Source organism: Dipteris shenzhenensis, chromosome 11 (genome assembly GCF_047967505.1).
Source record: "Dipteris shenzhenensis isolate YYH24624 ecotype China chromosome 11, Dip_SZ_1.0, whole genome shotgun sequence".
Taxonomy (NCBI): domain Eukaryota; kingdom Viridiplantae; phylum Streptophyta; class Polypodiopsida; order Gleicheniales; family Dipteridaceae; genus Dipteris; species Dipteris shenzhenensis.
In genome coordinates, this window is record NC_141606.1 from 50,739,734 (window position 1) to 50,750,462 (window position 10,729).

Genomic DNA, 10,729 nt, shown 5'->3' on the forward strand with positions numbered 1-10,729 from the left:
GATTCTGGAGAGTAAGTATATGTGCCACATTTTGGGTCTTTATAGATCCGTCAAGGTCGGCGGTCGGATGGAAGGGAATCCCAACTGTCCGATCGTAGACACTTCTACAGAACTTCGAATCCATTGTTTTGCGCTGTCCTTTGTGGAGGTTCTCCCGTACGTCGCTGTCTAAGTCAGAAAACAAAGGAATGTTGATGTGTTTCTTGGAAGATGAGCCTCCCGCCCAACCTCGACGTCCGTGAATTGTTAGCAGTCGGCAATTGTAAAAAATAATTTGGCTCAAATTTCTTTTTTAGAATTGCCTCCCGTGGGCAATTCACTAAGGACTTCATTCTAGGCTTCGCCCATCATCTCAGCCAATTGAATGTGCAAAAGAACTGAATCTATAATCATCTGGATAATCATTGACCATGCCTGAGCACCCAAATTTTAACCTTATTTGGGTCTACAGTCTTTACAACCATGTGTGCTGCATCCTCTTGGTCCATAGGCTTAGTCTTGACACCTTCAATAATCTCCTAGTGCTCTCAGTGCCATGTGACTCAGTAGCTTTAGCTTCTACATATGGGGAACTTTTCCCATGCGTTGTTCCTCTCTCTCAAATGTTGGGTATAGGCATACGAGATGCCTTGTGGATTCCATATCAAACATGTTCCTTTGCATTCACTACACACCTTCACTTAATTAAAAGCACACTCGCCAGAATTCGCCTCCCCACCATGGAAAACACACCTAAGCATGAGTAGGCATGAAAAGTATGTTTCATAGTACCAAGCATGGATTCTATTCGTAGCTGAGTATAATATGCTTGATATGAGCAATAACTTGATCCTCCTCAAAAGTGTGTATCATAGTATCAATACAAAGCTTCCAATATCGCTCAGCATCCTCTATTGGGATCATGACCATGCTCGGAGGATAATAAAGATAGTGAAAGCATCTATGACTCAACTAGTTCTTACGTTTGAGTCGATTCAATACCCACTAAAATTGACGTGAGAGCGCTCAATAAAGCTCTTAACATGTTCGACTTTAGTAGCGAGGATGGATAGAAAGAGGGGATGGAGGAGAACCTAGAGGATCACCCACCTCCTCCTTGGAACAATAAATTTTAATCTCATCCACACAACGATCTAAATAATTTTTTTACACTTGATCAAATGAATGATGATTAGCATGTCACCAACACGTCACAATGGGTACCTAAATCCTCTATGGAGGCATAGATAAGGCTACGTGAGGGATCTCTTAAAGCATTCAACGAAGACTTTCAATTGCAAAGGATCTAGATGCTCATGATGTTTGAACTAGTATGCTAGATGCTCAAGCTAAAAGCTTAAAATCTTTATGGTACAAGTAGAAAATTTTGCAACAACTCCTAAATAATACTCCTACTATTGTGTAGCAAGATGATAAGGGAACAGAAATGCTTACTAGAAGTTTTAATGCCCGAAAAAGTATAATTATAAAGGTAGACCTAAGGGCAACCTAGAAACTCCTCTTTTTGGTCCAAAATTTTTAAGAAACCTACAGTGCTAGCTAAACCAATTTTTGTTCTTTCTTTTAACATGTAGGGCTTGTTAGATGAACTTAAAGCCACCGCATTCCAAGGGGAGCAAGTGGTCATAGGGAAATGGCTAAGATATATGCAGATTTCTCCTTTGGTAATTGGGTGAAAGCATGGATAGGTCGTACCACTTTTCTCCTTTTTTGAAGGCTTTCACATGGTGGTTTTTGGGGTGTAAAAGACACATTTTTCCACATGGCTAGAAGATGTTTAAAATTTCCAACATGGGGGAAGATGTTTAGAATTTCAAAAAAGATATGATGAGAAGGATCCTAGACGTGCTACTTCAGTCTCTCACTTCAAAAAAGGATATGATGACAAGTAATGTGGGGTGTCCTAGACGTGCCACTTCACTCTCTCACTCCAATGCAAACACACTACAACAACTAGTCTCTCTCTCTCTCTCTCTCTCTCTCTCTCTCTCTCTCTCACTCACTCTCTCACGGCAACAGTCTACAGTTATTCTGAGACCAGAAACGTGTGGGTGGCTTCCTGAACAGGTCTCTCTCTCTCTCTCTCTCTCTCTCTCACCAACAGTCTATAGTTATTTTGAGACTAGAAACTTGTGGGTGGCTTCCTGAATAGGTCTCTATGTGTGTGTGTGTGTTTTCACGTACTCATTTGTCTAACCATGCCTTCTTCATTTGTGCAGAATGAAAACTACTTCGAGAAAGTGTGCCAAGAAGAATGTGCGCGCTGATGATGTCAAAACAAGAGTGTCGTCGTCAAATCTTTTTCACAAGGTAAGGTGTTTCTATCAAGATTAGTTTAAATGCCTTATTCCTTCATTGTTTATGCATGATTCTAATCGAGGCAAGCAGTCCACAATCAATTATGACTCTTAGTTATGTTGTATGGTTTTCTAGGATGTGGGAAGCGATTTGAATATCCTCGTCTCAGTAAGTTTCGCTATACAGCCAAGGAATTGAATGGATAGTACGGTTTGTGCTTGTCGAGCAAGCTCTCGGTCCATATAAGTGACACTGATCTCCTAGAGAGTCAGTGGTTGACGGTGTTCACTAGCAGCCACATAAAGGGCATCAAAATTTTCCTTAGCATGGTTTGCCCTGAGTTCTTAGATGAGTGTATGCTAATTTTTCAAAGAGTATACCAGGGGATTCTGCCAAAAAATGAGCTCATCACCAAGTTTGTAAAGTGCTTCACATTCGAAAAATGCAACGTAGCCAAAGATTACTGAGAAGGGCACTGAATTACGTGGGAAGTTTTTGGGGAAAATGTCTTGAAAACGGTTATGCCCCAAGCGGTTGGCCTCAATAAGAAGCTGGACAATTGGAGGAAGGTCAATGGGATAATAAAAGCTTACTCTAGTGCAAGGACGTCAATGTCCCCGCAGGAGACTGTAATGCTTACGAGTGTGAAACTCAGCTTTGCTAGAAAGGAAGAAACCTCAAGGACACCTATGAAAGAAAGAGAGATTGTCTACTTTGGATGGAAGGAGATTCCAATACAAACCTTGAACATACAGCTAGCTGTCGGAAAGCTAGAGGCACAAATTGAACTGTGTGAGATGGGTTAACGGCTTTGCAGGGTTGACCTGGACAACCATGAGCCAGAGAAGGAAGATATTGAGTCACTACAGGTAACCACACTTCCAAAAACAGTGCTTCAAAGTGCTTCTAGTTAATGTAAGTGTTTGAAAAATCTAGAAAGTGCTTTAAAGTTGTGGAAAGTTATTAAAGGTACTTTAAAAAGATTTAAAGTACTTGGACAGTCCTTGAAAGTCCTCAAAAGTACTCTAAAATACTTTTAAGTATTTTTAAAGACTTTAAAACATTCTCAAGTACTTTAAAGTACTTTAAAAGTATTTTAAAGTACTTGAGAATGTTTTAAAGTCCTTTTGAAGTACTTTAAAGTACTTCTATGTACTTTTAAATACTTCAAAGTATTTAAAAATTCTTTTATGTGCTTTTATGTCCTCAAAAGTACTTTCAAATACTTCAAAGTATTTAAAAATTCTTTTATGTGCTTTTATGTCCTCAAAAGTACTTAAAAGTGCTTGAAAGTGCTTAGAAGTGGTTAGGAGTGCTTAAAAGTACTTAAAAGCACTTAGAAGAACTTAGAAGTACTTAGAAGTACTTAGAAGAACTTAGAAGCACTTAGACGTACTTTATAAAACTTAGTTCTATTAAGTATTCCTAAGCTAAAGTACTTTATAAGCTAAAGTACTTTAGCTTAGGAATACTTAATAGAACTAAGTTTTATAAAGTACTTTTAAAGTTTTATAAAGTACTTTAGCTTAGGTACTTTATAAAACTTTTTTAAAGTTTTATAAAGTACTCTAGCTTGGGGATACATAATAGAACTTAGAAGTACTTAAAACTCCTTAGAAGTACTGAAAAGTCATTTAAAGGATTCAAAAGTACTTTCAAGAATTGGAAAGTACTTTAAAGTATTGAAAAGTACTTTAAAGTACTGGAGGTACTCAACAGTACTTGAAAGTGCATCAGACTTCTTTCAATGTCCGGGAATGTACTTAATGTTCTTCAAAGTACTTGAAAGTGCTTCAAATACTTTGAAAATAATTCAAATAACTATACAGGTCTCATCAGCACTTTGTTTGATTTTCTCAATATTGTGTGGATAGTGAAATCATTTTTTTATTCCTTCTCTCAGATCATTTCTTTGTTGAATATGCCCATGCAGAAAAGATATGAAGCTACTATGACCACAATTGCATATGCGAGGAGATGATATGAAGCTACTATGACCACAATCGCAAATGTGGAGAGACGATGTCTGCTTATAGAGGCATTGTTGGAATAGGTCAAGCTTGGTGAGACGCTCTATATACACCCCACACCCCATGATCCGGATGGATTGCGCATAAGGGGATTGTGGTATCAGAACCGAGACATTAAGGGAGGTTGGGACTCGACAACGGGTCCAACATGAGGTGCCACGACTTGGAGACTAAGTTCAACATGCTGGTACCTTAGACTTGGTATCAGAGCAAACCTCAAGGTGTGATGATCCTTCGAGGCGGATCCTGTATAGAGGTATGGCATCACGTAACGGGCGAAGTCAATCTTACGCACATGGGAAGGAGGCGATATTAGGGGTGATGAGGAGTGGGAAGCCGAAGATGGAAGCCGTAGTGGACATGATGAGGGCAGTTCCAAATTGGGTGAACGTGCTCCTACGTAAGGGTTAACTCTAGTAACCCTAGTTCAATGCTATGTGCCACATGTCACAGGCTAAACAAAGCCTTGGTTTGTGACCCTTGGTAAAGTATCTACCACGTGTTTGATTTCAGGCCAAGCTTGGTGACCCTTAGGATAGGGTAAACAGAATAATTGATGATGTTGTTGATTCCATTTTGGAGATGCGTGCTTCAACCCCGTGTGCTTGGAGAGGTGATGGCGAGCCCGTTCCACTTGTACGCTTGGCTGCTTATGTTATGGAGATGAAGCAATTGGTTGTTGTAGGTTGGACATGGGTGAGTATATTGCATGATGTCCTCTCTGTTTGTGGATGCCTTTCCCGTATTTTCCCCTTATTCCTTCTAAATTCCCCTGTACTCCCCCGCCCCTCTTTAATTATTCATTTCTCCCACTCATTCACACTTGTCCTAATTTCCCTCCCCCCACCGTAAGTGTGTCTATCTCTCCAACCCTCAACCTCTTCCTCTCTCGACCCTTGATATTAGCGCTTGATGAGGAATCCTCTCCATGAAACCAACTAATCCTACTATAAATACTTGCCCTCCCTACCTTCTTTACCTCCCTACTTCTGGCTTGCTTGCATCCTCTGTCTTCATTGTCTTGCTCCCCGTTCGGTTCACTGCCCACTGCTCCCTTGTTTGGTTCACTGCCCTTTCGGTTTCGGTGCTAGGCTCCAACCTCGCATGCTCTGCCTCCCCCCGTCTTGGTTTTTGCCCCGTTCTCCTCGTGATTCATGCCTTAGTCCCAGTGAGCTACTGGCTGTGGGTTGCCTCTTCTCTTCGCTTTAGTTGCTCGTGGGCTTTATGGTTGCACGGTTTTGCTGCGACAACCTTTCCCGATTTTGTCAGTGACATTTTCCCCCCTATGCGTGTGGCGACAGTGCTCCTCTGCCTTTCGTTTCAAGCCTTGAGGCTTGAGCCTCAGTCCTCTCATGACCTTTTCGTTGAGATGGACTCTCAGGTCATTTTTCTCCCTTAACAACCAACCCCCCCCCCCTCCCCCCCCCCCCTTCATTCCCCTTTGTTAAAAATTTCTCCCCATTATTAACTTCCCTTTTTATGTATCTCCTAAAATCTTTTTTAAATCTCTCCTAAACCTTTCTTATGTCTCTCTTTAAAATTTTAATTAACCCTTTTTATTAAAAAAATTAATTTCCCTTTTTCTTATTTCCCCCATTTTCATCTCTTTATACTTATTATCTCCCCTTTAAATCTTGTTTTTTTAAGACACTCGCATAAATTTGGGTACATGTGGATTACTTTCAAGTAAATGGAAAGTTCCTCAAGAGTACTAAAAGTACTTTATATGAAAATAAAATATTTTGCAAGTACTTACAAGCACACACATTAAATTATTTTCCCAATACTTTACACTAAAATGTAAAGGCATAGTGAAAACATGGTGACCAAGTAAAGTAGTCTACACATTCTGCAATTTACATTGTACTAGCAAAATTCTTGCTTTTTTACATCAAATTTCTACAATTTACATTGATGTCAGCCACTTGCATTGATAAGGCATTTATACCAGCAAAATTCTAGTATAAATACAAGGAGGGGTACATAACTTCTAATATAAATACAAGGAGGGGTACATAAATCCTTGCATTTATACTAGAAGAATTAAGGTATCCCCTCACCTCATTTTTTTCTTGTGACAATCTCTTTCATGGTACCACCACTCATTGTATGGTAAAATTCTTCCTCCATGAAGTACATACTCTTGTACAAACTGGTTTCCAAGCATGGCATGCACATTAAATGGGCACACCGATTCCCATTCCACCCGATCAACTACTTTCAACCACTTGTGTAGCCATGGCCCGAGGTCACGTGTCAGGAGACTTATTATCTCTTCAAGAGATTGGCCTCCATCCTTGGGACTATCACATATGTACCCAAGGGATTCTTGCAACACTTGTACCCTAATTCATCCACCAATAAGGTGTTCGTACCATAAAAAATCTTCCAAAATTTTTTGATATGCTGAAAAAATGTGGGTTTCCCATTTGGAAATTTGAAATTTGCCACCAAGCAACTCTCCTATGCCATCCACCCAGCCACCATTTCTTTTGTCCTTCCAAAGAATTTTTCAACTTGTGTTCTAGTTTGGCAAGCGTTGCAGTGCTCCAAATAAACAGATTCGCATTTGCCACAAACCAAAACTACTCTGCATCTTTCCGTAGAAAGTGCTTCACTCCACCGTCAATGATACATTGTACATCGTCTAAGCTCGAATCAAGGAGGGAATGGTCCCTTCTAGGGTCAAACGTGAACAATAATACATTATTAATATCGAGGAGGATAATGGCTAGCTTTCCCTTCCAATAATCTTCTTGAAATTTTGGAGGTGCCACGAATGCCGATGGCACCCTGTCAATCTCTATGATCTCGGTTGTAGTTTCTGGCACCTGTATTTTTTTCGGTGTTTTGGCCCTATATAAGGGAACCGAATAATGTATTAGGACATAAAAATGCTTAATAATGTACTCTATTACAATAAAAACTACACTTTTATTACTAAAAGATAGAGCACAAGTAGATGCAGAACGATAAAAAAACGTCATTCCAAAGTGGAGTATACTTAAGAGCACTTCATGACCACTTAATAGTGACTCAAGACCACTTAATAGTACTTTTGGATACATAGAAGCACTTAGTAGTACTTTTGGACCACTTAGAAGCACTAAATAGTACTTTTGGACCACATAATAGTACTTCAGAACTATTTGTAAGTACTGCAAAACCACTTAATGCTAGTTCAAGAACATTGAATAGTGCTTCAAGACCACTTAAAAGTACTTTTGTAGCACTAAAAAAATGAATCTTGAATAGCACTTCAGGACCACTTATAAGTACTTCTGTAACACTTAAGAGTACTTCTGGACCACTTAAACTAAGTAGAATTTCTGGACCACTAAAAGGACTAAAGAACCATTTATAAGTACTTTAGGACCCCTAAGAACCATCCATCTGCATTTTTCTACATAGGAGGCAAAACCATCCATCTACATTACTAAAAGATAGAGCACAAGTAGATGCACAAAGACATAAAAACATCATTCCAAAGTGGAGTACACTTAAGAGTGCTTCATGACCACTTAACAGTACTTTTGCACTACATAGAAGCACTTAGTTGTACTTCTAGAGCACTTAGTTGTACTTCTGGACTACATAGAAGCACTTAGTCATAATTTTGGACTACATAGAAGCACTTAGTCGTACTTTTGCACCACTTAGAAGCACTAATTAGTACTTCTAAACCACTTAATAGTACTTCAGAACTATTTTTAAGTATTGCAAATCCACTTAATACTACTTCAAGAACACTTAATAGTGCTTCAGGACCACTTAAAAGTATTTTTGTAGCACTTACAAAAAGAATATTGAATAGCACTTTAGGACCACTTACAAGTACTTATGTACCACTTAATAATACTTCTAGACCACTTATTAGTACTTTAGCACCATTTAAAGTATTGCAGAACCACTTAATAGAACTTTTGGGCCACTAAAAGGACTAAAGAACCATTTATAAGTACATGTGGACCCCTAAAAAGTGCTTATAAACCATCCATTTGCATTTTGCCACATAGGAGGCACAACCATTACTAAAAGATAGAGCACAAGTAGATGCACAAAGATAAAATTTTCATTCCAAAGTGGAGATTACAGAAGTGGAACTTCGTCTCATAAAATTGCATTGGAAGATCTACTATATTTCGAGAGTCTTTTACATGCTCAAAGTGTTTCTACATATGTGGTATGAACTATTTTCACAACCTCCCTTCAAAGCATGTAGCGTGCATTGGAGGATCTTGTAGCTCTAAAGCTTTTTGCATGCTCTAGGCTTGACAAATAGTATGGGAGCAATACTTTTGGGCAGGAAGGGGTTGCCCTTTTCTCCCTTCTCTACATGTCCAAAACTCCCTGCATTTTTCTACAAGTCACATCCTTGCTTCATTGCATCTACTTTTGCTTTCTTATGTTGTCCGCCTACATTTAAAAAATGATCATTACACCCTTTCTAGCACATGTATGTCCACAAAGTTTCAAGACAAGATAATGTGACATACCTACTTCACCGTCATTTTGTTTTCCTCTTCCTGCTGTCTTCTTAGAGAATTTATTTGCCAATTGCTGAAGGGTCTCCACTTTAGCGTCAGGGCTAGATTTGACATCAATGTATTTTGAAAGCAGTGTCCACATCAGCCTCTGCTACGTTGTCCAAATGGGCAGTCTCCTCCTCAGCAAGCCTCCCCTCTACCTCCTTGGCAAGACTCTCTGTTGCATTCTCCGGGGCCTACCCACCATCTCCTGTCACATCATCCAAAAGAGCAGTCTCCTCCTCAGCAGTCTTCTCCTCTGCGGTAAGTATACTCGTCACCCCCTTACTTTGACAAGCGTAGGAGACAAACATAAGCCAAAGTAATAGAAACCAAATACAATCATTTTTTTGGAACTACCCAAGGCAGAGGACCCTTATTGACACATAAAATCCATACATCATTTTAGAGGGACTTCTCAAGGCAGAGGACCTTTTATTGAATCATGTCACACATACTTAGAATGCAAAATCTTTGTCATCCACAACATAGGCCAAGAGGGCCTGATCTTTCATCTGGTGGTTCATCAACTGCAAGATTAGCATGATGTTGCTCTTGTTCTCAATCCTTCCTTTTTAAGCAGTGTGCTTCAAGATGCCCTTTGCGCTTACAGCACCTGCATGTGATGTTCTTGCTGGCTCTCCATTTGTTGTGGGAGATGAGGGTCTCGTCAGTGCTTGAATAATGAGGAGTTGAATTCTTGTTGTGGTGATCCTTTTCAAGGAGGAGAGCTACCATATCATCAAATGTGGTAGTAGTGAAGCTAAGTACTTCAAGAGTGTTCTCAAAGCGAGAGACTCCTTCCATACTTTTCAAAAGTACTGCCATCTTATCCTCATTGTCAGGAGGACATTTTAAACTTGACAATTGTTGTTCAAGAGATTGGAATTCAGATAAATGATCACGAAACTCATCATGATCCTTCATTTCCAACTTGTAAAATTGTAACTTTAGAAAAACTTTGGAGTTTGTAATTTTGTTAACAAATAGAGTCTCCAAACTCTTCCAAATGTCCTTTGCAGTCGATTTGATGTCCACATGATGAATCAAGAAGTCCGCCAAGGAAAGCCCAATGAGAGAAATGGTCTGAGTGTTCCGTTTCTTCCATTCCTTGTGTTCGATTTCATCAGCATCTTCGTCATCGATTACTTCCCATACACCTTCCTTCATGAGAAGGAGCTTCATCTTGGTTTGCCAAGTGGGAAAACCTTCCCTCTTGAATTTGTCCATGATCACCGAGTTGGAGGACATGGAAACCATGATGCTCTAAGTACAAGATAAAGATAGAGTTCTCCGAGAAGTCACTGTGCGGGAGCCTTTAGCATATAATAATGTCCTTTTGCAAGGCTGAACCACGTGCAGTGGGATACTCGGCGACCAGCCCATGCCAGGGGTCATGTTTGGCTAAGGCAGACATATTGGGTGCACCTAGTATTTGGTGTGATTTCTCTCTTGCAAGTACTAGCATTTGGGATTTTGTTTCATTTCATCATGGGATCCTCTTCCATGTCTAAAAAGGAGTTTTTCAGCATTAAAAAGTTTGATGGGACAAACTTTTCTTTATGGAAAGAACTAATAAAGGATGTGCTTATTCAAAAGAAGCAAATTAAACCCTTGGCAAGGATTGAAGCTAAGCCTGCAGATATGTCCGAGGATGATTGGAATGAGTTGGATGCATTAGCAAAGTTTACTCTCAGACTTCATCTTGCAAAGTCAGTTAATTTCACAGTAGTAAATGAGCAGACTACATAAGATTTGTGGAAGAAATACTTTCTATGGGGAATGTGTGGCTTGTGGCTTACCTTTCGAGGGTGAGGATGTGGTTGGTATTTTCATGCTTGCATGTAGACACCAATACCACCCTTTGTGCATTGC